At 41.2% G+C, this 27,660-nt stretch overlaps 1 non-coding gene across 1 annotated transcript; it reads left to right on the top strand.

Annotated features, from left to right (window-relative positions):
- The first annotated feature begins 5,651 nt into the window (after positions 1 to 5,651).
- Positions 5,652 to 5,754, top strand: LOC131830920 (U6 spliceosomal RNA). The gene has a single exon (XR_009353453.1). It is a non-coding gene; the product is annotated as a U6 spliceosomal RNA (small nuclear RNA).
- The last annotated feature ends 21,906 nt before the right edge of the window (positions 5,755 to 27,660 follow it).

Raw genomic sequence — 27,660 nt, 5'->3', positions numbered from 1 at the left:
TTTTTTTGCAATATGTTTTTTGTAGTTGTTAATATTTTTTAAATAGTTGTTTTCTTCTCTCATTTCTTCTTTTGGCCTGTGACTTTCAGTTTCCCTGGGAATATCAGCTTCTTTATCCTGTAATGTGCATACAGGAAAGGGTAAAACATATATTCTAGTTCTCATCCTAACAGATGGTTTAGGGGAGGCAAGGAGGTGAACCGAAGAACTCCACTGATCACCATTTCTTTGCTGCTACTCCACCAGTCATCTCTTGAACCACAAAGCCATCTACAAACTCATCCAAAGAAAAGGAAATCCACGAGCTCTGGGATTTGCCGGGGCGGGTCTGGGGGTGGGGGGGGGGAGTCAAATGCTGGATGTCAAAGGCCTGGGCTGGTTGCCACATCTGGTTTCCTCAGTTCTGCAGGATTTGATGAAGTTGCAAATTCCCTGCCAACATGGGGTGTCCTATGGTGACAGAATCTGCAACTCTCTTCCAGCCAAATGGGACAGGCAGAACTTAAAATGCTCTTAATGTTCTATATCTTGATTGAAATGGGGTTCACACGGGGTACACATTTGTCGAAATCATTGAACCGTACACTCAGGACCTGTGCCTCCCACTGTGTAAACAGAATCCCTGGGCATAATGACAGGATATCTGCTCTCATCATCTTTCACTTTACTGTTACTGAACACTGATCTGGATATGCTAGTATTAAAGTAAGTTGCAAAACTAAATTGGAATTATAAATGTGAGAGAGAACGATGCAATACTATATTTGTTAGCTCTTACCCTATTTCCTCTGGAATGCCCAAAACCTCATTGAAAAAAATATTAGAACTATGGGGAGTTTAGTAAGATTGCCAGTTAATCAATAAACCCACATCGATCTCTAACTGGGGTCATAGTTCAAACGTGTACAGCATTTCACCGAATGAAAATGGGTGAAAGGAAATAAATTGTGAGGAAGGCAGTATAAATTCTTTATTTTATTGAATTTTGGTTTAAACAAGCGATGTAAACATTTGTTATACCGAAGATTATATTTTAAATTTGAAGAAGAAAGAGCATAAATTGATAAATCAAAACAATTTCATTTCACATTTTTTTCTCACTTGGGGATACTGATTTAAGCCTGAAAAAAAAAAACCCAACACATTTTATAGTAAGATAGCAAAATCAAGTCTTATGTTTCCATTGTCATGTGTGGAACAGAATTCAACCTTGAAGCCTTTAACTGGGAGTAATATTTTGTTTCCTATGGTTTCATATTTCATAAGAGAAAACAGCTGCTCACAAATTTAGGAAATTCCTAACCTAACATAATCTTTGTATGATGATTTTTCTATTAGTGCAATCATACCCCGGATATTTGCACAGTTCTCATGGAATGATATAAACATGTGTCACAATATGTTTCTCAGCTCAGAAACTTCCATTTATAGTTCTTCTGTCAGTCTTCTCCTGCTAAAGATAAAGTGAGCATTGTTGGTTCCTTTTCTCAAAAGGAGAATTTGGTATACAGTAGGCTGTGTTTAGAGGTTAAGAGCCCTGATTCTGCAGCTAGACTGTGTGAATTCTATCCTGGCTCCAGCACTTGGGGACTGTGACCTGGAGACAAGATTTCAACCTTTCTGGGCCTCCGTGCATTACCTGTAAAGTGGTAGCAATTACAGCACCTATCGCAGAGGGACGATTAGATCACCGAACGTATGCACAGCTCTAAGAGCAATGCCCATTGCATGGCAAGCACGTTGTGTTGGTCATTATTAAGAACCTGGTTTTGAATTCAGTTTTTAACCCCACTATTAGGGAATCTAGTTCACGCTGACATATTTTCATTTTTGGAAACTGATTACAACGCAAGAAGATAAACTAAGGCTGATGCCCACCATGTCTGAGGGCACTAAACCATAACCGGGTATCTATCTATGGGCTCTTTTACAGAATATTTTCAAAGTAGGTAGGAATGTTTATCAAAGCAAAGGCCAAGTCCTCGTCTTCTTGGTGAGCTGAGGTGGGTGGGGTATTTTCCTCGAATGATCTAACAAGTCAACTCATTTTCTAATCCCCCGCTAAGCCCCTACCCTCTGTGCAGAAGACCACACTAAGACAATCTGCATCCTAATCATTGAAAACAGCATTGAACGTTGGTCCCAGGGTGAAGTGATTCAGGAGTATCCAGGTTACGGTTTTGATTACCGACCACCATGTTATATTCTGCTTCTAACTGTCTAGCTCAAAGTGAGTATTCACTTCATTTGAGGCAGCAGGTAGATGAAAAGTTAGTATCTTAGACATAGACTTCCTGACAAATAAGACGATAACACTGGGCATGGAAGGAACATCACCTGTACATAGATTTACCGATTTTGTCAAGTGGTATGAAAATTCTTCACAGAGTTCAACACAGAGTTCAACACACAAAAATAAGTTATTTTTGCATGGGGCACTGGGTGTGGTACATAAACAATGAATCTTGGAACACTGAAAAGAATTAAATTTAAATTTTTTTTTTAAGATTTTATTTATTTATTTGACAGAGAGAGATTACAAGTAGAGAGGCAGGCAGAGAGGAGGGGGAAGCAGGCTCCCTGCTGAGCAGAGAGAACCCGATGCGGGGCTCGATCCCAGGACCCTGAGACCATGACCTGAGCTGAAGGCAGAGGCTTTAACCCACTGAGCCACGCAGGTGCCCGTTAATTTTAAAAAATAATTTATTTTTGATTTTAGGTTTTCATGGACACTGTGTCCAAATGTTCTTTCGGGGCATAAGATTTCTCATGGTCACCATAAATTAAAATAACCAACAGGGAGGTATTATTATTTGTCTTAACAACTAAGAAAATGGCAGAAAATGGCACAGGGGACTTAAAATTCTCTGCCAGTTTTTCTATAACTTCCCAGCCATATTAACATGCTGAAGGTATTTAGGGCAGATTTAAGTTTCTGTAACAAAATACAGCGGCATAAAGAAAGAGAAGTTTGTTTCTCTCCCATCTAATCGTTTCACAGTGTGTGGAGCCCTGGTTGACTGGGCCGCTCTGCCTCATGAAGTCATCTGAGGGTTGTATCTTGTTCCAGCCTTTCTTGGGGTGTTTACCTTGTCCATCCACATGATTGAAATGGGGTTCTGATGATCCATTTCAAGAAGAGCTGAAGAACACGACAAGCATTTTCCTCAACAAGTGACACAGCGTTAATACCTATCCATTTTGCTCATTCAAGGTCACATTTTTTAATGACGACAAAGATTATTAACGACTGAGAAATAAACTTTCCAGGAATTTTTAAAGCCAATAGGAAAAAAAATTATAAAGCTGTATTCATGGATATAAAAGATTTAAATAAATTCTCATTTATACTGCATTTCAGTAAGAGAAAAAAAATCTTATAGCTATTGTGATGGTTAATTTTATGTGTCACCTTGGCTGTGTCATGGCACCTGGTTTTTGGTCAAAGACTAGATTAGATGTTGCTATGAAGATAGTGCTTAGATGTGATTAACATTTAATCAGCAGACAGTGAGTAAAGCAGATTACTTCTAGGATGTGGAGAGGCCTCCTCTAAACATTTCAAAACTTTAGGAAAACACAGAGGATCCCCCCAAGGGAGAAGGAACTCTGCTCCAGAAAACCTTTGGTTTGAGAATATACCATCAAGCCTTCCCTAGCTCTCCAGCCTACCAATCTGTTCTGCAGATTTCAGACTTGCCAACCTCCTAGTGACTGGAGCAAGTTCCTTAAAATCGCTCTCTCTCAATCTCTCTTGTCTTTCTCTGTCTGCACCCACACACACACACACATCCTATGGTTCTGTTTCCTGGAAAACCCTGACTAATACAGCTCTGTAAATTCTCTTCTCATCATCTTAATTCAGTGACATCTGAAATGCTCCCCAGGATGATGATGATGATGATGACAACGGTCAGGAAGCTGCTGACTTTTCTGTGTGTGGAAAGACCAGTTGGTTACATGGTTTTAAAGCTGACCTTGAGGGGTGTCTGGGAGGCTCAGTCATTAAGCATCTGCCTTTGGCTCAGGTCATGATCCCAGGGTCCTGGGACCGAGCCTAGCATCAGGCTCCCTGCTCAGCGGGGAGTCTGGTTGTCCCTCTCCCACTCCCCTGCTTGTGTTCCCTCTCTGTCAAATAAATAAATAAAATATTTTTTAAAAAAGCTAACCTTGAAAAATAAATACATATAAATGTTAAAAATAAATATGAAATAATAAATGCAGAGAGGAAAATTAACATTCAAAAATAAAAAATATTTGCAAACCAATCAGAGGAAATTATTTAGAAATCGATAAGAAAGATTGTAACATACACACAGGGGTAAGTAATAGCATAATATTAAAATATAAAATCAAAGAAATGGAACCAAATATTAAAATATATTTAAGCATTTAATGTGTAAGTGTAGAATTTCAAATAAGTGAAGAAAAAAATGTATTTAATGAATACAAGGTGTTGGGACAACTAGTGAAGCATTTTCAAAAAACTTAATTTTTGTATTCTGGCCAGAAATCACATTGATTCTGTATCTTGACTATAAGCCATAAATTAAAGATATAAATGCCAAAACGAATGTATAAAATATGAAAGAAAACAGAGATCAATATAAATATGATCTTTGGACAGAGACAACTTTTTTTTTTTAAGGTTTTATTTATTTGACAGACAGAGATCACAAGTAGGCAGAGAGGCAGGCAGAGAGAGACAGGCTCCTTGCTGAGCAGAGAGCCCGATGCAGGACTCGATCCCAGGACCCTGAGATCATGACCCGAGCTGAAGGCAGAGGCTTTAACCCACTGAGCCACCCAGGTGCCCCCAGAGATAACTTTTTAAAGTATCACACTAAGACAGGAATTATAAAACTATCATTACATTTTATCATATTAACATTCAAAAATAAAAAATATTTGCAAACCAATCAGAGGAAATTATTTAGAAATCGATAAGAAAGACATAATTATGCAAGTAGGAAAATAAAATACAAGAAAGACAATCCATGAAAGAAGAAAAATATCCAAATAACTTATATACATTGAAAAAATTCTACCTTATAAACAATTGCCAATTATTAGCATTATTAATTAGTATATTAGTATAATTATAGTAGTATTTGGAATACTACATTTTACCTAAAAGTTTGGAAAAATGATCTTGTGACTAATAGATGTAGAAAATGGGTATAGAAAACTTTTTGGAGGCAGCACCCGATTGTGTGTGTATGTTGTGTATTGGGTGTGTGTGTGTGTGTGTGTATGATATACTCTCTGTTTATATTTTTATTCACTTGGATCCAGCAATTCCTCCTATGGGACTACCTCATGAGTCTAAGTCAATCCTTCCATTGTCACACCAAAAAACAAGTAACCCAGAAACTTATTTGACCACCAGAAGGGAAGCTTATTATTCCAGAGTCCAAACTAAGGGAGACATATGAGATTATGTGTAAGACAGATGGGGGAATGGGAGGCCTAAGTGGGAACACACGCCTCCCTCCATCCATCCCCTGCTCTACCTTGAGATCCCCTGAGAGCAAACTCTAAGAAGAGGCATATAGGGGAACTGGGAAGCTTTTATAGTAAACTAAAGAAGTAATCATGAATTGTTCGAAGATATATCTAAAAAATTTGTTAATGAAAACAATACATTGTTCTTGCTTCTACAGCACACATACTAAAATTGGGATGATACCGAGAAGATTAGCATGGCCGCTGAACAAGGATGACACGCAAATTCGTGAAGCGTTCCATATTTTTGAAGACGGACCATTTACACCAATGTGGATGGAACTGCAGGGTGTTATGCTGAGCAAAAGAAGTCAGTCAGAGAAAGACAATTACCATATGCTCTCACTGATACGTGGTACATAAGGAACAGCACAGAGGATCCTAGGGGACGGGAGGGAAAACTGAATGGGAAGAAATCAGAGAAGGAGACAAACCCTGAGAGGCTCTTAACTCTAGGGAACAAACTGAGGGTTGCTGGAGGGGAGGTGGGTGGGGGGAGGGGTAACTGGGTGATGGACATTAAGGAGCACACGTGATGTGATGAGCACCAGGTATTATATGCAACTGATGAATCATTGAACTGTATCTGAAACTAATGATGGAATATATGTTGGCTAATTAAACCTAAATTTAAAAAATTATATTGAATATTCAGCATATATATTGAATTCAATTTCACTCTTCAGTGTCTCAATTCATTGTCTAAATCATAGTAATCCTACATAATGGCAAAATATATGGGCATTTAAATTACATTAGAGAAGGGATGGCTGGGTGGCTCGGTCAGTTAAGTATGTGTCATGATCTCAGGGTCCTGGAATCCAGTTCCACATCTGTCTCCTTGCTCAGTGGGGACCCTTTTCCTCCTTCTGCCTGCTGCTCTCCCTGCTTGTGTGTGCTCTCTCTCTGACAAATAAAAAAATCTCCAGAAATAAATAAATTGTTAGAGAAGACTGTTTAATAACATAGCGAATCAGTTACCACCTAATCTCTATTATTAGGGGAAGGCATAAATGTCAAAAAAGTAAATGTGCCATGAATTAAATTTACATTTAAATTATAAGTATAAATTAGTCACCAACAGTTTCCTAAGAATTAAGAGGATAAAAAAAAATCGAGAGAATAGTTCCTGTTCCTGCCCAAAGCAGCTCAAAGCTCCATGAGCCCTTTGACGACACAGAGCAGATATTTCAGCACTTCCAGGGGCTCACCATCAGGTGTTTCTGGGACTCCTGCTGGTTGGTGCCGGCATCTCAGCGAGTGATCCGTTTTCCACACGGTTCCTGTCATCCCCTGGGACACGGCTTCCTCCTCTATAAGGATCTACTGGAGGTCTTCAGCCGGATGGCTGCTCCCTGCTCACAGCGTGTCTCCACTGTGGGCACAGACTTGACTCCACTGACCAGACTAGAATGTTCTATGAGATGTTAATTAAATTTCATGGATAAATAAAGGAAATATCACAAAGACTGACAAATGATAATTGCTGGATATGGACGTGCAAGGAGCCCATTGGTGGAGGTGTCCTCAAGGAGTTTCTTCCCTTCGTACCCTGGCCCAGCTCCACAGGCTGAGGAGAACTCCAAGGGTTTTCTTGCCTCAGATCCAAGACCTGACCTCCATGAAGCTCCTAGAGAGAGAGAGAACCCCCCTCCTCCTGTCCCATTTATGATTCACATGTAAAAACTTTAAAATTTTATGTGTTTATTTTTATTGAGATAAATTTCACCTACTTTAAAATTCACCATCTTAAATTGTACAATTCAGTACTTAAAAAAAAAAAAGTATATTCACAGAGTTGTGCAACCATCATGGCCATCTAATTCCAGAACATTTTTTCTGTGATTCACTTTTCAATCCTCATTTCCCATTCCTGAAACCCCACTGGGGTTTCAGAGCACCTGACAGGGTAGATGGCTGTTTACCACCCAAGCTCTGAGCCACCTGAGGACTTAGCAAAAGCATCAGCTGGTGGAAGATAAAATAACATGGCTTTTCTCTGCAGCCCGTCGGGTGTCCAGTACTGAGTGCGGACTGGGAACTGACCCCCCAGCTGTGCTAGAGACAGTCAGATGTCACTTCTCTGAGGGCAGAGGGGTGGTGGCCTGAGCAGGGCCATGTGGCACACTGATGGGGCTTCCTCGCTGTGGAGAGAAACAGCAGCGTGGGGGAAAGAGGTGTGCCTTCCCTCAGACACTCTGGCCCACACCTGGTTCACTTCTTCCCAGGACGAGCCTTGGAGGAGAGCCCCCTCCCTCCAGGACACACCCAACCCTCCCTGAGGTAGCTTATCCGTAGGTAACGCAGGTGTGTGGCTCCTGGCTCTTCACTGGTCCAACACACCGAGTGCTGGTTGGGACTTCATTCCCAGTCAGCTCCTTCCCCAGTTCCCCCATCACAGAGCTCCATGTCCCGCCTGCCTTCAGGGTCTCAGCTCCAAGCTCCACAGACAACTGCTCAATCCCTACGCCTGAGAACTACAGTTCCCATTTTCTTTTCTTTTTTTCTTTTCTTTCCTATCCTTTTCTTTTCTCTTTTCTTTTCCTTTATAAAGATTTTATTTATTTATTTGACAGAGAGAGGGAGAGAGAGCAAGAGAGCACACAAGCAGAGGGAGTAGCAGAGAGGGAGAAGTAGGCTCCCGGCTGAGCAGGGAGCCCGAGGCAGGGCTCGATCCCTGGACCCTTGGGATCATGACCTGAGCTAAAGGCAGACCCTTAACCAACTGAGCCACCCAGGCGCCTCCGAAGGCCAGTTTCATATGCAGACATATGTTTAGTTTATGTCACAGGACAGCCTCATTCATTACCATTCCTATTCCCAAAGGGGATTTTGGCTTCAGAGCAGCCGGGTTGAAGAGTCCCTCCAAATCTCTCTCTCTCTCTCAGACACACACACACACACACACACACAGCGCCAAGGAAACTGTTTTATCTGTACGGCCTCATGCACTAGGCCTCTGGGGACCCAATGCTGCTTCTCGAGGGTCTGTATTCACAGAATTCCGTGGTTGCTGAGAGGAACCACCACATCGTGTGTGGAGTCACTTTACTCATGATACACTGTTGTAGATGGCCGCCCATTTGGAGTGCTTTAAAGGGAACAAAAAGTGTCTTCTCATTGTATCTCTGACCCCCACCTGCCCCTCACCCGTCCCCTCCCCCTGCTCCCACAGCAGGTGTGCGTGTCCCACAGGCCGCAATGCATTTTGGAAAATGTGCAAATTCGATCCTGTGAGGATCACACAACCTTTCAGATCTCCCTAAGCTGATGGAGTGTGGGGTGGAGGAAGGAAGGAGAGGAGGGGTTTGGAGTGCGTGGCATGCTGAGGAAATCAGTTGTCAGGCTTGGGCTGGGAACCATGCAGTCCCAGAGGGAGCTGTGTGGGGAAGGTGCCCAACCTCTGAAAGAAAACCCAAAATTCTTTTTAATGGGACTAAGTCCAGTTCCTCTGCCGTGAGCTACCCGGCAGGGTCCAAAGTGTGTAGTAACCCTCACTGCCCAGCCTCTACCCTCAAGCTGCAAAACTCCTTAGAGATGTCCCTGATTTTTGCTGGCCCACCACTCGGCTCTGCGGGGCAGATCACTGAGTCTTAAGCTGGTTTAAATCCCTGTTCAGCCTTGAGAGGGAGAAGCCTGTCTGCTATGCAGAGATCCTCCTTCCCAACTGGGGTGTCCTCTCTGAAGCCCCCTCCCTGATGACTGGCAGCCTGGGAAAGCCTACCTCCTCCACAGGCCAGTTCTTCTCTCTGCTCACAGCAGCCACTGGAACACGGCCTTGGCTGGACAAGTGCGGTTCAAGAAATATCCAAAGGTAAGCGTGCGTGGTGAGGATAAGTCAGAGCCAGGATAGGACAGTCTTTTGAGGGGAAAGAGAAGCACCAAACTGGAAGGAGCAGGAAACAAAAAGACAACTCATGAGATTCTAAGTAAGCTGTCCTGTCTGTCCTAAGGAGGGGAGGGCATTGCCTTTGTCCTTTAAAAAGGCACTGCCACTGTGCGGGAGAAAAACGAATCTCAGTCTGACCTAGTGATTCCCAAACTAGCCCGCATGTTAGATTGCCTGTGAGCATAAAAACTCCCAAAGCCCAGACCTCAGGCCCGCTGGTTAAACCGCAGCCCCCCAGGACTGGAACCCAGGCAGCAGGAACATTGAAAACGCGCGGACATGTTTGACAGCCTCATGTAGACCGGTGTTCTGAGTTCGGCAGCATCAAAATCCGCTGGAGGGCTTAAAACACAACTCCTGGGCCCCCCTGGGCCCATCCCCCGAATTTCTGATCCTCCAGGACAGGGGATGGGGCCTGAGAATTTGCATTTTTACCAAGTTCTCAGGCAAGGCTGCTGGTCCAGGGACCACACATAGAAAACCACTGACCCATCTACTCAAAACGGAGTCAGTAATTAAAGTTGCTTTGGAGATTTAATTTACCCGCTACTGGAAACCATGTTGTTACGATTCCATTTGCCTAGGGAAGAAGGAATTTCATCATATGTCGGTCAGGGGACCCATCCATCGGGCCTTGGGTAGCATTGCCCTGCCCCCACCTGGGACTGTGTATCTGGTATCTGAGGCTTCCGTCTAAGGTGTTGAACATGGGCTCTGTCTTGGGCTCTCCCAGGCCCAGGGGGTCCTTCAGTTCTCACCACTCCTACTCCTACCCTAGTAGGGTTTCTACTAGAATGGATACGGCCTTTATTTGCAAGAATCACTTTGTTCCCACCACACTGGCCCCATGGCTGGCCCACAGCAGGGGAGGAATCCAAGGTCAAAGCCTCTCTTTGCCTCACCCTGCTGCTCTGACTTTGAGCCCTGGCGTAGAGGGATAAGAACAACCTCTAGTCATAAAGAACCCCTAAACCAGACTAAGTCCTCAGGGCCCTCAGAGGGAGGGTCCACCAACACCGGGGCTGGGGTTTTCTCAAGCATGACCTCTGCTCTCTCTGCAGCAGCCATGCTGTCTTTCCTGGTTCAGATCCCTACTTAGAACTGGCTCTATGGGGGCACCTGGGTGGCTCAGCTGGTTAAGCCTCTGCCTTCCGTTCAGGTCATGATCTCAGGGTCCTGGGATCGAGCCCTGCATCAGGCTCCCTGCTCAGCAGGAGGCCTGTTTCTCCTTCTCCTGCTCCCCTTGCCTGTGTTGCCTCTCTCACTGTGTCTCTGTCAAATAAATAAATAAAATCTTTTAAAAAAATAAAATAAAAATAAAATAAATAGTTCCTCCCCGCCCCCCTGAGACTGCGTTGTGTTCACTTAAGCTAAAAAGCACACACTACATATCTCTATGGTAAACGCACACATGAGTGTGTTGAAGGAAGGAGGGAACAATGCAGGTGGCAAGTCCTGGTCCTCAAGGAAGCTTCAGTAATAAATCCAGAGAGCTGTCGTGTAGATAGTACTTGTCACGTGAGCCAAACCTGTCCATCTGTTACTCATCTAAAACTCTGGTTTGAAACCATTTCCCACCGGACGGAAGCGCAGGCACAAATACTGGTAGACGTTAGTCCCAGGTTGATGAAGGGCGGAAGCAGGGCCCAGAGCCAGGCAGCTCCAGAATCCGCCTTGGCTCCCCAAACCCGCATTCCAGGGGGACTCCAGGGTCCATCGCCACCGTCTTCCTCAGCCAGCCCCTCTTTCCTGGATGCACACTGGGGTCCTCAGGAAACCGGAAGATGGGGTACCCACATTTCTGGGGACAGAAGCCACCTGATAAACATGGCATGCTTTCCCAAACCCTGGGCACGTAGGGAACTTGTCGTTGGATAGATTGAGGTAACTTTCTTTTTCTGTGAAAAGCACCCCCCCCAAAAGCTGCACAACTCACACTTAGTTTCCTTCTTCCTTATGTTAGACCAGGTGGAATTTTGGTATTATAAGTCACCGTGAATTTTATAGGGAAATCAACACCCCAAGTGCAGGCTTGACTGTGCAGCCAGAGTGAGGTGGCAACAAGAGGTCCAGGGGAATTATGATAATATGTAACTGTATTTCAAGATTGTGAAAATTCTACTTGAAGTCATATAACCAACATAACATTAAATTATGTCATAATCACTCTGCAATGTGCTCAAAATGGGGGGTTATCCCACTGATAATGATGGATGGTTTCAATAATTTGTACCTCTTCTAACAAAACCAGAGAGTCCATTTTGCTCGTTGAAATGCATAGTGATTTACAATAGTGAAAACTACATTTGGCAGCAAGTTATGTTGAAGACAAGATAGGTAGGAAATATTTTCTTGATTAGATAATGGTTGGTTGAAATTCCTTCCAGCTTTTGCGAAACCAAAGTTAGCAATTGAAACCATATCAGACGAGGCATCAATTTTCCATAAACAGAAAACTGTGCAACCCCATTTTATTGAAAACCCTTTATGCGGAGCTAGATTTAATCTCTCAATTTGAGAAGCAGCGCCATGAAATAAGATGTTTGCATGCAAAATCTCCAGATTTCCAATGGAAATGTAAAACAAAGAAGCATTCTGTTCCCTTGGGGATGGCACCTATCTTGGATTCGTTTTTTTCTCTGATGTTCTGGTATGGTTTTATCAGTGGCTTCAGGGAAGTGAACCAGCAGTTTGCTTCCTTAAGAACAAAGGCTTGGAGAATTTTTTTTTTTTTTAAGAGAATACATTAAAAGTACTTTCCCTACTATTCTTTTCATTTGTTACGAATTTCCTGAGGAGTCATCATTGTCTCAAATAATTTGTCTTTTAATGATTTTCATATTTAATCTGGCAACTAAATATGACTTGAGCTTAGGCTTTGTTTTTGAATTTTTTTTTCCTAAATCACACATGGAAATATTTTTTGAAGAGGCACGTTTTAACTACATGAAACTATGAAGAGGATGGGATTTAAAAAAAACATACAGAGCAAACTATGCATTTCCCATAAGTTACTTTGGTCTTCTCCCTGCCCCCACCAAAAACTGGATCTTTAGTAGCATCTCTCAATTTATTTAGTAATAAAGTATTTATCACATGATAGGTGCCTGATAAATGAATAATGACAAATAAGACGTAGTCTCCTGGTCAAAGACCTGCACGTCATCGTGGATAAGTCTACAGAATTCAAGCATGGTGCATGGGGAGTAAACACATCCCTCCCATGCAGGCCCTGCTGGCTCCGTGGCAGCTATGTTTGTTTCTTCTTTTTGTCTCTACCAAAGACAGGCAGGTCACAATCTTTAATAGAGCTGTACACTGGTTTGTATTTTCTATTGTCAATGTTCCAATGTTTTACCTATTTATCTAGAACACTGCCACAAAAATGTCAAGAGACTTTCACAGTCAGAGGACTTAAGATGGCAGAGGAGAAGGGGTCCCTAAATTTGTCTCCTCCCTCCACTACAAACAGATAATTATCCAATCAATCTGGACACCTGAGAAATCGATGGACGAGCCTTTCACAGTCTGTTTCCATAAAGCCCAGGCATTTATTTGTGTCTCAATAGGCAATCTTAGGGAAGGCATAATTTCTAACCAAAGCAAGTTCACCAGGCAGCAGGTCAGTTATCTGAAGTCATAAAATTATGATGTGTCTTGATTGTTTTCTCTAAATACTTTTTCCCATGTAAGGAAATCAGGCATTCTTAAATAAATTCCCAATTCCAGATCTGATTCCTGTATGTGGAAATGTACGACGTAAGCTGGATCATCTTGAAATTGTGTCAAAGGACACAGGGCATTTGAAGAGGCTTTCCTAGCTAACGGTGGAATAATTTCAGCATCAGAATCTTAGGGTATGTATGTGCTACAGTGAGTGCCGCGAACTGTCTAAGACTGATGATTCACAGACCTGTACCTCTGAAGCAAATAATACATTATATGTTAATTTTTAAAAAGCCAAAATCATTCATATCCTACAAGTAAATAAAATAATCCAAAGGCAAAAGTTAAGCAAATGCCAGACAAATACAAACAGCAATAGAAAAGTTTAAGGTCGAAATCATTCATGTTACAGGTAGAAATGAGACAGCCATCATTTTAAATTGCCACATAAAAATTTATGTGGCAAACTATTATCTGTCTGGAAATTTAAATTAAAAATAGAGATAGAAAATATGACAAAACCAGGATACTAGAAGAAATAAAAGTTTCATTGAGCCTTTGTTAAGCAAGTAAACAAATGTTTCAAAAGATTTCAAGAAATCTTATTAATGCAATGAATTACAATTATTTAAAAGATAAGTTTTTAATTTTTTACCTTTAAAAAAAATTTTTTAAAGATTTTATTTATTTGTCAGACAGAGATCACAAGTAGGCAGAGAGGCAGGCAGAGAGATAGAGGGAAGCAGGCTCCTCGCTGAGTAGAGAGCCTGATGCGGGGCTTGATCCCAGGACCCCAAGATCATGACCTGAGCCGAAGGCAGAGGCTTAACTCACAGAGCCACCCAGGTGCCCCTAATTTTTTTACCTTTTAAACAGCAATTATCACTTTATTTCTAGCGTCCATGAGAAATTTTTAGAAAACTATTTAATTTTAAGCCACATATTAAATCTCGATATATTTGGAAAAACATGTTGTCTGTCATCAGTAAAACAAAATTACAGATAATGGTAAAGATTTAAATAAAGAATTCTTCCAATTAGAAATTTTATAATGACCTTCTAAAACAACTTCTGGGTCAAAAGGGAAATAAAAATTGTGTATATTAAAAATAATGGAAAATTTTAAAGTTTGCTTTAATAGACCTTAGTTTTTGGAGCAGTTTTCAGGGCACAGCAATACTGAATAGGAGGTACAGAGATCCAGGGGCTCAAATGATGTCATGCCCACATGATTGGACTCCCTCCATGCTCACCCTCCTTCCTCTGGGCTGGCTTCCTCTTCTCTCTGGTAAGCTCTTCTCCCCTATACAAGGATGCCCCAGGGGGCACCAGGTTAGGAATGTATGTCCTTTCTTCCTGTAATCCCAGCATGGTAAGGAAAAAAAAAAAAAGAAGAAGAAGTGTTTCAGAAAAGCAGGAAAATTCCTTTTATAGAAAAGTCTTTGCTAACACAACACCTTGATGGGCCTCTGTCAATGTGGAAGTATAGCCTGGGTCCACCGCCAGTTGGGCTAGAGGTAGAGGAATCAGGTACCTTATTATGCAAACCAGGACACTGCAGGGGAGGAGAAGAGCAGATACAATTAAGAACATCCCTGGGCCAACACATATAACCTGGCATTATTCCCTGTAAACCTAAGCATATGCTCGGCTTCTGAAGGAATGAAGCCAAGAGGCAGCTAAACTGTTGTGCTTAACTAACACACACACACACCCACCCACACACACACACACACACACTAAGATGTCTCACCTGGAAATTGACTGACCATAGCAACTGTTGGCCTAAGAGGAGGAGCAACTGAAACTCTCCTCCATGGCTGGCCGAAGTATGAGATGGTTCTGATAGGTACTTACACAGGGAAATGAAAGCATGAAACCCAAAGACTTGCACATGACTGTTCACAGGAGCTTAATTTGTAATAGCTCAAACCAGAGCAACCCAAATCCATCAGTGCCTAAGTGAATAAATTGTGGAGTGTGATACAATGAAATGTAGGCTATAAAGACAAATAGCTATCATTGGACACAACGATGTGGATAAATCTCAAAATTATTACACTGAGTGAAAGAGCCAAGCCAAAAAAGAGAGAACATATTATAAGATTCTATTTACATAAAATCTAGAAACACGGGCTAACTTAGAGAGAGAGAGAGCAGATCGGCAGTTGTTTGGGAATGGGGTGGAGAAAGGAATGGATGGAAAAGGCCACAAGGAATGTTTAGGGGGTGATGGAAATGTTGTTTGAGAGGTGGTGGTTGCAGGGGGTGCATGTCTGTCAAAAGTTATATGAAGTTATACACTTAAATATGTGCAGTTTTGTGCATTTCATGTAACTCAAAAAAGTTAGAAACTTCCTTAAAAATAAAAGTAAATTGTTTCGAAAGGGGGGTTTGGAGTAGAAGGGTGGAAAGGAGGAGGCAGAGGGGGAGTGATGAAACCCAAAAAGAAGTTGAGGCTGGAACTAACAGGACACTGGTCAGTGCACAGTCCCCAATAGGGTTGGGGCCCCAGGAGAAGGGGTACCAGAAGGCTCTAAAACGAGTGAAGTCTGACAGTCTAAGTTACCTGCTGTGTTACTCTATGATATAATCCGCATGCTTATGCCATCAATCTTTATTAAGGACTGTAAATGGCCTGGGATGAGGGCTATATAGAGGAAATAAAGGACCTGAATCTCTCTGGGTAGATCTAGGATGATGGGACGGGGACAGCTGAAATATGCAAGATGAGAGAAAGATCCAGGATTCGTTGGAAGCAGAAAATCAGTCTGAGATGACCTGGGGAAATATCTGACTTTCAAGAATCCCCACTGAGATTCGAAACTTGGCTCAATGTCCCATTCCACAGAGAATGGGGGGTTTGAGATACTGTCATCTACCTCCCCAAGGATGCTACATCCCCACTGACACGAGAGTTACATGACTATGTCAAAGGGCAATGGTTACTTCATTCCCACTGAGCACCACTTCCTGTGGCCATTGCGCCTTATAACAGTGATCAACAGAGGCCATGGTCAGATACCCAAGGTCATTGGCCTGCTTCTTCATCAGCAGTTTCAAATGTAGATGATTCTGGGAAAAGGGAGAGGAGAGAATGGTGGAAGAAGGGAAGAAGGGAATGCGTTTTCAAGTTTCAATTTCCACACCTACTGTACTGGTACTGAAGATATGGTGTTGAACAAGATAGACGATTCCTCTATGCCCAGAGCTGAGAGGCCAGCAGGAATGCAGACTTTAAATCAGGAAGAGCAAAGCATGTCAGAATAAAGGAGGAGGGAATTCTGACATGAATTTAAAATAACTGAGCCTAGAGGGCTTCCCAGGGAAGTGAAGTTGGGATGAGATTTTTAAAATGAACAAGGAATGACGCTCCACCCCAAACCTTCAGGCCTTGCCAAGAAGCCCCCCATTTCCCTGGTTAACAAGGTTCATCCAGGCTGCTGACAGATAGCCTGGCACCAACAATTTGTGCACTAACCAAGCTGGATGCTGTCCTGAATATTGCTGTGACAAAGCAATGCATCCTATTGGTTTGACCTCCACAGTTTTGTCACTCACCCACAGTGGGCTCCTGTGTTCCCAAACTGATGAAACACCAGGAAGTACACCGGAACATTTTAAATCAGACCCTGCCTTTCTGGGAGTTGTAGCATTGGATGGCACAAAATGACCACAGATGGACACAATGGAAGGTGACAGTGGACATCCCTTCAACCTTCACACTTATTCTTTGGATTCTGCTTCTTCATCTGTTCCTATGTACAGACATTCAGCTATGAATCCCCACCATCAGGGGCATTTTTGTCCAGTTCTCTGAATGAGTCTATTGCTCTGCCACACAGCAGTAAGTGGTAGACTGTGACACTGGTTCACCATTGATCATACCTTCCAGCCCTCTCTCCTCTGAGTGATCCCTTCCCACACTGATTCTGAGTTTGATGATGTTACTTGCTTTGGTCAATGGACATTATCAAGAGTGAGGCAAGCAGGGGTTTGATAAGCACTTGTCCACTGGGTCTTGTCCTTCCAGAACGTTCCCTCTTGGAATTCACCATTCTATAGAGAAGTTCTGGCTCTCCTGTTGTGAGAGTGGGGCCACATGAAGAAGAACTGAGGTAATTCAGTACACAGTTAGCACCCAGGCCTTTCGGAACCTTCCAGGCCAGCCTAACTATCAGCTGGATGAACCCACAGGAGTGGGCCCAGCAGATACCAACGAGGAGCAGAGAAACCATCTCACTGAGCCTGACCAAATTCACAGGACCTTAAGAAAGAATACACTGTCATTGTTTTAGACTTAAAAATACTGAAGTGCTTGCCATACAGCAATATTTATCATATAGATGAGAGCCTCAGGCCTGGTTCTACAGGATCCATTCCAAACATAGTCTCCTTTACACGGCACTGACATTTGTTTCATTCTTAGGAATGAGTAAATCTTAGGATGAATGAATCTTAGGATGGTGTCTCCAGGCTTTGATTTCCCTCAAGAGAAGTATTTTTGGTGTTTTGGTTTTTTTTTTTTCGGTTTGGTCAGAGAGAACTTTGAAGGATTCAGGACCCTTCTCTTATAAAATTGTAGATGAGCATCTTGTGACAGCTGCGGTGATAAAGCAGGGTGGCTTTTTAAAAACCATTGTATTTAGGATACAGAAATACTGATTTAAGGGGGCAAATGCACCCCAATGTTTATAGCAGCAATATCAACAATAGCCAAATTATGGAAAGAGCCCAAATGTCCATTGACTGATGAATTGATAAAGAAGATATGGTAGATACACATAATAGAATATTACTTGGCCATCAAAAATAACGAAATCTTGCCATTTGTGATAGCATGGATGGAGCTCGAGTGTATTATGCTAAGCAGAATAAATCAGTCAGAGAAAGACAAATATGTCCATTTTCAGGAGCAAAACAGAACTAAATAGAGATGGGTTCCATCCCTTCAGCCTCCTGAAGCTCCACTGATTGGTAGATGGGGGTGGCGGCTATACTAAGGAAGTGTCAGCAGATTCAGTCATCTTCTATTTCTTTATTTGCTTTGCTCCTCCCCCAAATGATTCCATTGATGAAAAGTATGATCTCGGGATAATTGTAGACAAAGAGATGTTGATGGTAGCCATGACTTGGGAGTGAAGGAATGACTCCCGTTGCTTCAGAAAGCAGAATTTCACAGTAAGGAAAAGTACTGATATTACAGAAGTACAGTTTTAAATACCAAGTATGTTAATTAGAGTGATACCAGTTTCTACAAGAGATAAACACAAAAAAAAACACAAAAAATCAGATTAACACATGAGAAGGTTGTCATTCACTCACATCAAGTCCATTTGGCAAGTAAGTTGGGAAGGGAGTAGGAGGGAAGTTCTGCTCCATGCAGTCATTCAGGGAGCCAAGCCCCCTCCATCTTGTAATTCTACCATTCTCTAGAGTCTGGGGTCTCTCTTTCCTCAGTCAGGGGACTGGGGGAAAAGATTTAAAAAATCTTTTATGGTTTCCAACCACACTCCTTTAGTTAGAACTTGGTCATATGGCCCCAGCTAACTGAAAGGGAGGCTGGGGAATGTCATTTTTCTGTAAGGAGGAACATAGAGAATGGGTCTGGGAAACATGTGGCTGACTTCCAGTATACCAAGCTAAGGGACAGCAAGGGACAGCCAAAGTCTTTACCTCCTCCTACATTAGCTCTTGTGTTTTAAAAGATCAATATGCTTTAGGCACTTACTGTGTTTTTCAGCATATTCTTATCTAAACTATAATTAGTCAAAATTTCTCCTGAGAGAATACTTACAGTTCATATCTCTGATAGGGACCCTCATCTTGAATATATTAATAACTCCTAAAATCAATAAGAAAAAAAGAAAAACAATTCATTTGTTTTAATGTTCAAAAGACTTGAAAAGGCATTTCATAGAATAATATATCATAATGGTCAAGAAATGTGTGAAAAGGTGCCCAACATCACTTCTTATCAGGAAAACACAAAACCAAAATGAGATCCACTTTAGAGCCATCAGAATGGTGAAATTTTTCAATTCTTCTTTTTTTTTACCAACTTTGGAGAGAAAGTAGAGCAATTAGAATTCTCATATGTAGTGGTGGGATCATAAAGCTTTACAACCACTTTAGAAAAGTTTTTGGCAGTTTTCACCAAACATATACATAAACTGTAACCCAGCAATTTCTAGCTTAAGAATTGAGTGGATTCCAACTTAAAAAAATTGAGGGTGTATATCCAGGAAGGACCATGTATCTGAGTTTTCACAGAGCTCTATTTATAATAGCAAAAAACTGGGATATACTAACGAAATGCGATCTTCAGTAGCTACACTGGAGATCTGTGCATTTCAATTGTATATAAATTTTTTAAAAATCTGAACTTTTTAAAGTTCCATTTATTGAGGAATAGTTCATATAGAGTAAATTTTCCCCTTTTTGTTCAGTTTAGGTCCATGAGTTTTAACAAATGTATACACCACTCTAATCAAGATATAGTATTTCTCTATCACGCCAAAAGATTCCTTGTGGTGCTTTGTAGTCAGTTTCCCCATCCCACACCCCTAGCATTCACTGATCTGATTTCTGTGTCCATAATTTTTTGTCTCCTGAGGAGGTCATATAAATGGAACCATATTTATGTAGAAGTTTTTGTCGAGCTTTTTTTCATGCAACGTAATGCTTTTCAGGTCCATTAGTAATGCACTTATTGGTAATTAATTCCTTGTTATTGTTGAGTAGTAATCCATGGTATGGATTTAGCACACCTTGTTTATGCATTCACCTGTTGATGGATATTAGAGTCGCTTACAGGTTGGGTCAGTTATGAATAAAACTGCTATAAATATTTACATAGAAATGTCATTTGGACATATATTTTTATTTCTCTTGGAAAAATACCTAGGAGTAAGATTACTGGGTCAAGAAATCAAGAAAGTATTGAACTTTACAAGAAACTTCCGAACTTTTTCCAAAGTGGCCATAGTATTTTTTATTGCCTCCAGCAATGAATGAGAGTTCTAGTTGGTCTCCATCCCCATCCAGCACTTGGTACTGTCAATTTATTCCAATTTTAAGCATTCCAAATTGTATGTAGTATCGTTTTGATTGTAATTTGTCTTTACCTAAAACTAATGACATTGAACATCATTCATCTGTTTATTTGCTGTCTGCAGATCTTTTCTTGTGAAGTGACTATTCAGATCTTTTGTTCATTATTTATTGGGTTGGTTGATTTCTAGCAAACAGTATATGAAAATTATATATGCTATAAACAAGCCCTTTTTTAGTTACATGTTTTGCTAATAATCTCTGCCAGTATGTAGCTTGGCTTTTCATTTTCTTTTCTTTCTTTTTTTTTTTTTTAAGATTTTAATTATTTATTTGAAAGAGACAGAGAGAACACAAGTGGGAAAGGGCAGAGGAAAAAGCAGGCTCTGCATTGAGTAGAGAGCCCGATGTAGGGCTCAATCCCAGGCTGGGATCATGACCTGAGCCAAAGGCTGACACTTAACCTATTGAGTTACCAACGTGCCCCTGGCTTTTTATTTTCTTGACAGTGTCTTTCAAAAAGCAAATGTTTTTAATTTTAATGATATTCAATTTATCAATTTTTCTTTTATGATTCATGTTTTCTGTGTCCTAAGACATATTTGTTTACCTCAAAGTCACACAAATTTCTTCGATATTTTCTTTTGGGAGTGCTAAAAATTTTAGGTCTGTGCCTTTCCCAGTCTATTATCTCCCAGCTCCAAATTAATTCTCTTTGCCTGCTCTATGAAAATGGATCCAGGCCCATTAAATATTTTTCCTTTGCCTACTTCCATTGAGGCCCTGTCAAGAGATGTTACTAGAGAACCTGCAGGAGAAAAGGGATTTTACCTTCTGATTTTATAGTGCTCATGCCACAGTCTCTTGGAGTACACATAGCTACTCCAGGGCTACCTCCTGCAGGGAACTGCAGTCAGAGCATCAAGCAACCAGTGACATTCCTTGATCGTGCCCAAGGGCAATTGGGTAGCCCAGTGCCTTTGGGGAGACACCATGCTATGAACAAGTTGTACAGGGCAGCTTTCCAGCATGTTCCACCACCCCAGAACCACAGAGATTCTTTGCCATCCAAGGACCCACAGCCATTCCCTAACAATGTCTAGAACTTAGCCCTGGAGAAAATGGTTTCTCTTGATAATTGCTATGCCTCCATTCTTCAGAGATTATATTTTTTACAAACCAATCCACTGTTACTTTAATCCCTGAATATAAAACCAATCATTTTTATATTTAACTTTTCATAATTTTGTATGGTATGGGATATTAGTAAATGATACCACGTACATACCCAGTGTTCTAGAGGCATTTGTTGGAAAGATTATTCCTTCTCCATTTAGTTACCTTGGAATCATGGTCAAAAATCAATGGACTGTAGATATGCATATCTCTGCTTGGTATTAGTGTTCTATTCCATCTATCTATTTGTCTATTATTTCATCAATATCATGCTGTCTTGATTATTGTGATTTCATATGAAATCTTGAAACCAGCTAGTATGAACTGTTCAAATTTGTTCTCTCTCAGTATTATTTTAGCCATTTTAGGTCCTTTTCTTTTAGATGTGGAATCAGCTTACCAATCCCTACCAAAAACATGGTTGATTGGGATTACATTGATCAATTTGGCATGAATCAACATCTTAATATAGAGATTTACAATCCATGATCATGATAAGCCCCACTTTGATATCACTCATGAATCAATTTTAGCATTCATATCTGGCACATATTCTGTACTAAGTGTAAGGTATTTTTAGTATTAAGTATTTTATATTAAGTACAGTAAGTACATTAATATTAGATTAAGTATTTCATATTTTGTTGTTATAAAATGGTACTTCAAATTATTTAATTTTAATTTTTAACTTTTTTAAATAGTGACTTTGTATCCCATGACCTTGTTAAATTTGTCTGTTAGTTATAGGAGCTTTTTTCGTAGATATTTTGAAACTTTCTGTGGCCTTAATTGGCACTGTTTAATCCTTTAGTTCTTTGGGATGGAGCTGCTGTAACAAAGTGCTATAGATCAGGTGGCTGGTAAACAACAATAATCTATTTCTTATATTTCTGGAGGCTGCTAAGTCCAAGATAAGAATATCAGCATTGTCAGGTTCTAGAGAGAGCCCTTTTCTGGGATTGTGGACTATATGGAAAAAAGAGAGATAGCTAACTTTCTGGCCTTTTTAAAATTCCATTCATGCCATTTCCATCTATATGATTCAACTACTTTCCAAGGGTCTCACCTCTAAACACCATCACACTGAGATTAGAGTTTCAATATATGAAACTTTGTGGGGATCACAAACATACAGTCCATTGCATCTACATAGAACATGATTGATCTGCAGATAAAAATAGATGTATTTATTTATTTCCATCTGTATGCCTTTTCTCCCCTTTATCTTCCCTTATTGCATTGGCTAACAACTCCACTAAAAATGTTGAATAGGAGTTTTAAGAGCAGAGACTGACTTTCTTTGCTTACAAAGAGAAAAGTGTTTGAAAGGATGAAAGCATTCAATCTTTCATTAAGATACAATAATTAGATATACCAACTATAAGTTTCCCCTATATGCCTTTCATCATGTTAAGGAAGTCCCTGTTTATTCCAAATTTTCTGAGGGTCTTATCATAAAGGGATCTTAAATTCTGTTAAGTGCGTTTTGTACATTTACTGTGATCATCATATGATTTTTCTCTTTAGCCTTTCATATTTTGAATTATATCACTTGGTTTTCTAATGTTGAGTTTGAATATCAGGGATTCCTAAAACTAAAAAAATCCTGTTCTTTGTTCCCAGGAAGATGTTATACAGATTATCAATGAACATAAAATTGGTAATTATTAGCTATGATTTATGGCACAGACTTTGAGTTTCATTCATTTAGTCCATCCTGAAACATCTATTGAGATCTACCATTCTTCTGAATGAGGTAGTTAGGGATATCTGTGCTTGGCTTTCTGATGAGATAGTTCTGGCTTTCTCAGTTTTTAGCTATATGACCTTCAGCGAGTCATTTAACTCTTCAGAGCCTCATTTTTAAAAAAATCCATCAAACAGAAACAGTAATTACACTGACCTTTCCCTAGATCCCCACAGGGCTCATTTCTTTCAGTTCTGCTCTCATGACACCATTGTACAGAAGCCTCCCTTGACCACCCATGAAATTATGGCCCTTCTCTCACTCTCTTATCCCCAGCTTTTTTCCATAAAACTTGGAATACGAATTCATACCTTCTGAGCCCCTCCAGTATAATTTAAGCTTCATAAGTTCAAAGCCTTCTTCTGCTTTGAACACTAGTGCCCAAAGCCTAGAATTATACATGATATGCAGATATAGCCAAAATATATGTTGCATGAAGAGTAAACTAAACGAGACTCTACATGTAAAGCATGTAAACCTTATCTGGCCCAAAGTAGATACTCATTAAAATTAATTATTATTATAAATATTTATGCTTCATTGTGCTTTCTCCTATCATCATAAATTGTCAGGTGGCCCACTCAAATAGGGTATTTAAGGAGGCAAATATATAAATGGATTCTTTAGAAAAGGTGACTTGAGATGGGGAAGCTGTCAGGAAAATTAATGAGGGAGAGTAATGCCCCTGGGAGTAGCAGCATCAAGGAGCTCTCATCATTGTAGATTTAAGGGACAAGGAGAGGGAATGGCTATATAATGCAGAAAGAGCAGCTGTAGCTGGAAGAGAGGGCCATCTGACAACACTGGCAGACTTGGGTGGAAGAATACCATACCCCAATGCAATGAAATGAATACCCAGCATCATTGCTTCCAACCACTGGCTGAGTCCAGAAACTAGAGGACCGGGCTGACCCCACTGAGTCATTCCATAAAGGACAGTCTCTCAGAGAACAGAGCAGAGTACAGAGGTGTGGAAAGAGTCTAGAGAGGAACATGGAAACTATCCACGCCACTATCCACCGCCTGCAACACATAAAGCACTTGTATGAGTTCAAATTCTCAACAACCACGAAATTTTACAAAGTGCTACCCTTCCAGGCTACCTTCCAGAAGCATCTTTTTGCCTAATCCTTTCCCTCCCTGACCTACTAGCTTCAGGAGTGTTGCTTGGCTGTGATGAATGCCTTGGGTGAATGTGCTTTGTTCCTCTAAGACTCTATGAAGAGCATTTTCATGCAGACTGTGGTAGTGCTCCCAGGCAATTTCCTGATTCCCTTCTCCTGATCTGCATCTCTTGCCATACAAAATAAAAGAGAGCTGTGAACCCAGCAGTCTCCTGTGTTCATGCTGCAGTACAGTATGTCTGTGCATTGTTAAGCAGCTGCCACAATTTCCCCCAGAGGTTGCTACATTTCAGAGCTGGATGAGGTAATAGGGATATTTAGCCCAAGTTAAGCTTGTAAAAGTGCTTTGGGAATCTTTGGAATGAAAAGAACTGTGCATACCCAAAGAGTTTGTTATTAATTACACAATATATGCCCAGGGTTGGAAAAAGATCTTCACATGGGTGTCTCCTGCTAGTAAACATGACTACTTCTTTGCATGGATTAATCTGAGAACTGAAATGCAAAACAATAAACTTCAGGCAGTGATTAGTGGTGGAAAATTTGAGATCATTTCCCTACCTACGAGATGGGAACACTGATGACTGTCATGTCATCAAGACTGGGGGAGGGTGTGATGGCAATAACATGTATGAATTAATTTATGAGTAGTTCTTTCGAGGTGTCAGATAATGTTCTTGGAAAGTGGCTAGATCATTCCAAGGATCCTTACAGAGCTATCCTCCTAAAACCAAAATACAACTTCTCCCTCCATCTGGGTTATATCTTGGAAAACAGCCAGGCATGACTCAGTTAATTGAGTGGACTACGGAGCCTGAAGACAGTGAGACCGAGGAGGGGCTGGGACCTTAAAACCAGGCCTTCCCTCCTGGGGTGAGACAGGTGGTAGGCAGCTTGACCCAGCTGCTGATGCTTGGAGGAAGTCCAGCCCAGCAGGCAGAGTTTAGTGTCCAAGAGGGAGAAAGAGACCAGGCCAATAGTCAATTTCAGAGGGTCTAACTGAAGTGTCCTCACTAGAACAGTACAACAAGGAATGACAGGTACAGCGATGTTCAACCAGACCAGAGCCACTGTGAATATCTTTCGGCAAGGTCAGTGGTCACCAACATGAGGCTCAAACTCAGATTTTTATTCTACAGAGGGAAGGCTAGCAATTTTAAGTCAGGGTCTGCAAGGAGAGAAGAAGACCACGAAGAAAGACAACCAGGTGCAGGGAACAGTCCCAGACGTGTCATGATCTAGATTTCCTAACCTAGAGTGTATTTGGGGAAGGCAGTCTGATTAGAAGGGGAAATTTGAGAGTGTGTTTACATATAATTTTATCTAAGATTGATAAATAACAGTTTTCTATATCATAGAATGTAGTAATTACAGAAGAAGCCCTACTTATACTCATCCATACACACACACAGGCTACTTCCATGCACTTGTACTAGCCCAAAGCTAGCCATCAGCATTGAAGTCCAAAATTAGGGCAGACAAGCAGACAGCACTATTGTGGTGAGAATCTCAGTTCAGTCAGCCTTGCCAAGCGCCAGGTGGTGTCTAAAAGGCCCATCCTAATACGCTCCCTGTGTTTCTGACTTTCACTCCTAATGGTCCTTTTCCCCTGCATGCATAATACAAAGGAAAGTCTTGTTGAATTATCATCTTTGCAGCATTCCCTGAGGTACACAGCCATACATATATTAAGTGATCAATAAATATCTGAAGTTGGATACTTGAACAGAATGATGTATTCAAGACTCTCCCCATCCGATACAGCCCATCAGCCACCTCCCCACCCCCCTCCCCACCAGTAATTCAACGCCCATCTGCCATGGAGGTGGTTCTTGAGCCCCATTCTGTTCAGGGGTTTCTGGCCCGGGAGCACTTAGGCAAACCTGTTTGACCCCAGCCTCTTTCTTCACAGACTGAGTCAGTTTCATGGGCAAGAGTCTTTGAGAATCCATACAATGAGTCTTCAGTTAGAAAACCCGAGCTCCCAACACAGAGCTGGCTCCTTGTGTCCATGACCATTGGCTTCATCCTCAACAGAATCTTACTGAGATAAGTAAGACATCCCAGTACACCTCCAAACCTAGGCTGTGCATCAGGATGACCTGTGCTAATAAATAGAGATGTCTGGACCCACCCAGGGAGATGTAATTCTGTAAGCATGGGATGGTATCTGGGCAGGAATGCCATCAAAAGGCAGGAATGCCATCAAATTCCAGATGACAGCCATTTTGGAATGAAAAAGATTGCTAAGAGTTCCAAGACAATGGACTCTTCCCTATGAAGCAATGAAGAGAATTCGAATCCAGGAAACACAGGTCTTTCCCACTGTATTGTGTTCTATACCCAAAATTGTACAGTTCTGCACACCACTGCATGTTATCTGTGCTTTTCTCCCTCACTTGAGAACCCAGCAACCAGGATGTGATTAATGTCTGTTGCAGGCTTGGCAGAAGTACTCCTTAACAGCAGCCCTAAACAAGGAGACTCTGGCCCTGTGTTGTGTGCGGATTTCAGGGATCTGTCCTAAGTGTCAACTAAATTCATCTTGACCTTAGAACAGCTGTTTCCACTTAATTTTTCAGAGCCATAGATGGTAATCAACTTACAGCAAATCTTGGTCTCAAATACAGCCACCTGGCTTCCCAGAGCAAAACCGGCAGCATTGCAGCAAATCTCTAGGTGGAAAACTTTGAGAAAAGCAGAGAAATGGAATGCATTGTAAATGCCAGGCATTGTAGGTGCTCAGAAAGAAAAATTGATTTAGATCAGAAAGATTGCAAGATGCATTCGATAATCAAGGACTTGGCAGGATCTGAGCATCAGGATTCCCTTAGGAGATAGAGTTCAGACACTGGGGGATCTTGTTCCCCAGATTTGAATGTGCATACAAACCACCTTGGGTCTTATTAAGATGCAGCTTCAGCTTCAGTGGTGGGTCCTGAGACTCTGCATTTCTGAAAGTGTCCTGCATAAGGCTGATGATACCGCAGACCCAAGGGCCACATTTTGACCCAGCAGCAGAATTTTGACCCAAATTCTGTAGACAAATTATCGGCTTTGGTAAATTATCAGCTAAAAGCCACAGTGACTTTGCCTTCCACCAGGTCATCCAAGGGACAATGACTTTCTTATCCATTGAGATGCAAAGTAATTTTGTATCCTCTGGTACCTCTTTCTAATGAGAGTCCTAAGAGAACCTGTCAGGTAGACTCTGATGTTTTGCAATTGTTAACTAAAGGTGATGTTAAGATGATTTCAAATCTGGAATAAAACTTAAGTCTGTTTCTTGGGCAATGTTTAATTCAAGCTCTAATTTATTTTATTTTATCTTATTTGTTTGGTGGAGGGATTTTTGGTTCAGGAACATCATTTCTACCTTTCTTAGATTCAAAAGAAGAGTGGGATTTTAGTAGGACATGGGGAAATATTCAGCTCAGTGCCTCCACCATATTCTGTTCCCAGTTCTTGTGACAAACGGTGGCTGGCTGAGTTTTGGACTG

Source organism: Mustela lutreola, chromosome 4, assembly GCF_030435805.1.
Source record: "Mustela lutreola isolate mMusLut2 chromosome 4, mMusLut2.pri, whole genome shotgun sequence".
NCBI lineage: Eukaryota > Metazoa > Chordata > Mammalia > Carnivora > Mustelidae > Mustela > Mustela lutreola.
The sequence above is the reverse complement of the archived record's forward strand: the minus strand, read 5'-3'. Positions and strand labels throughout refer to the sequence as shown.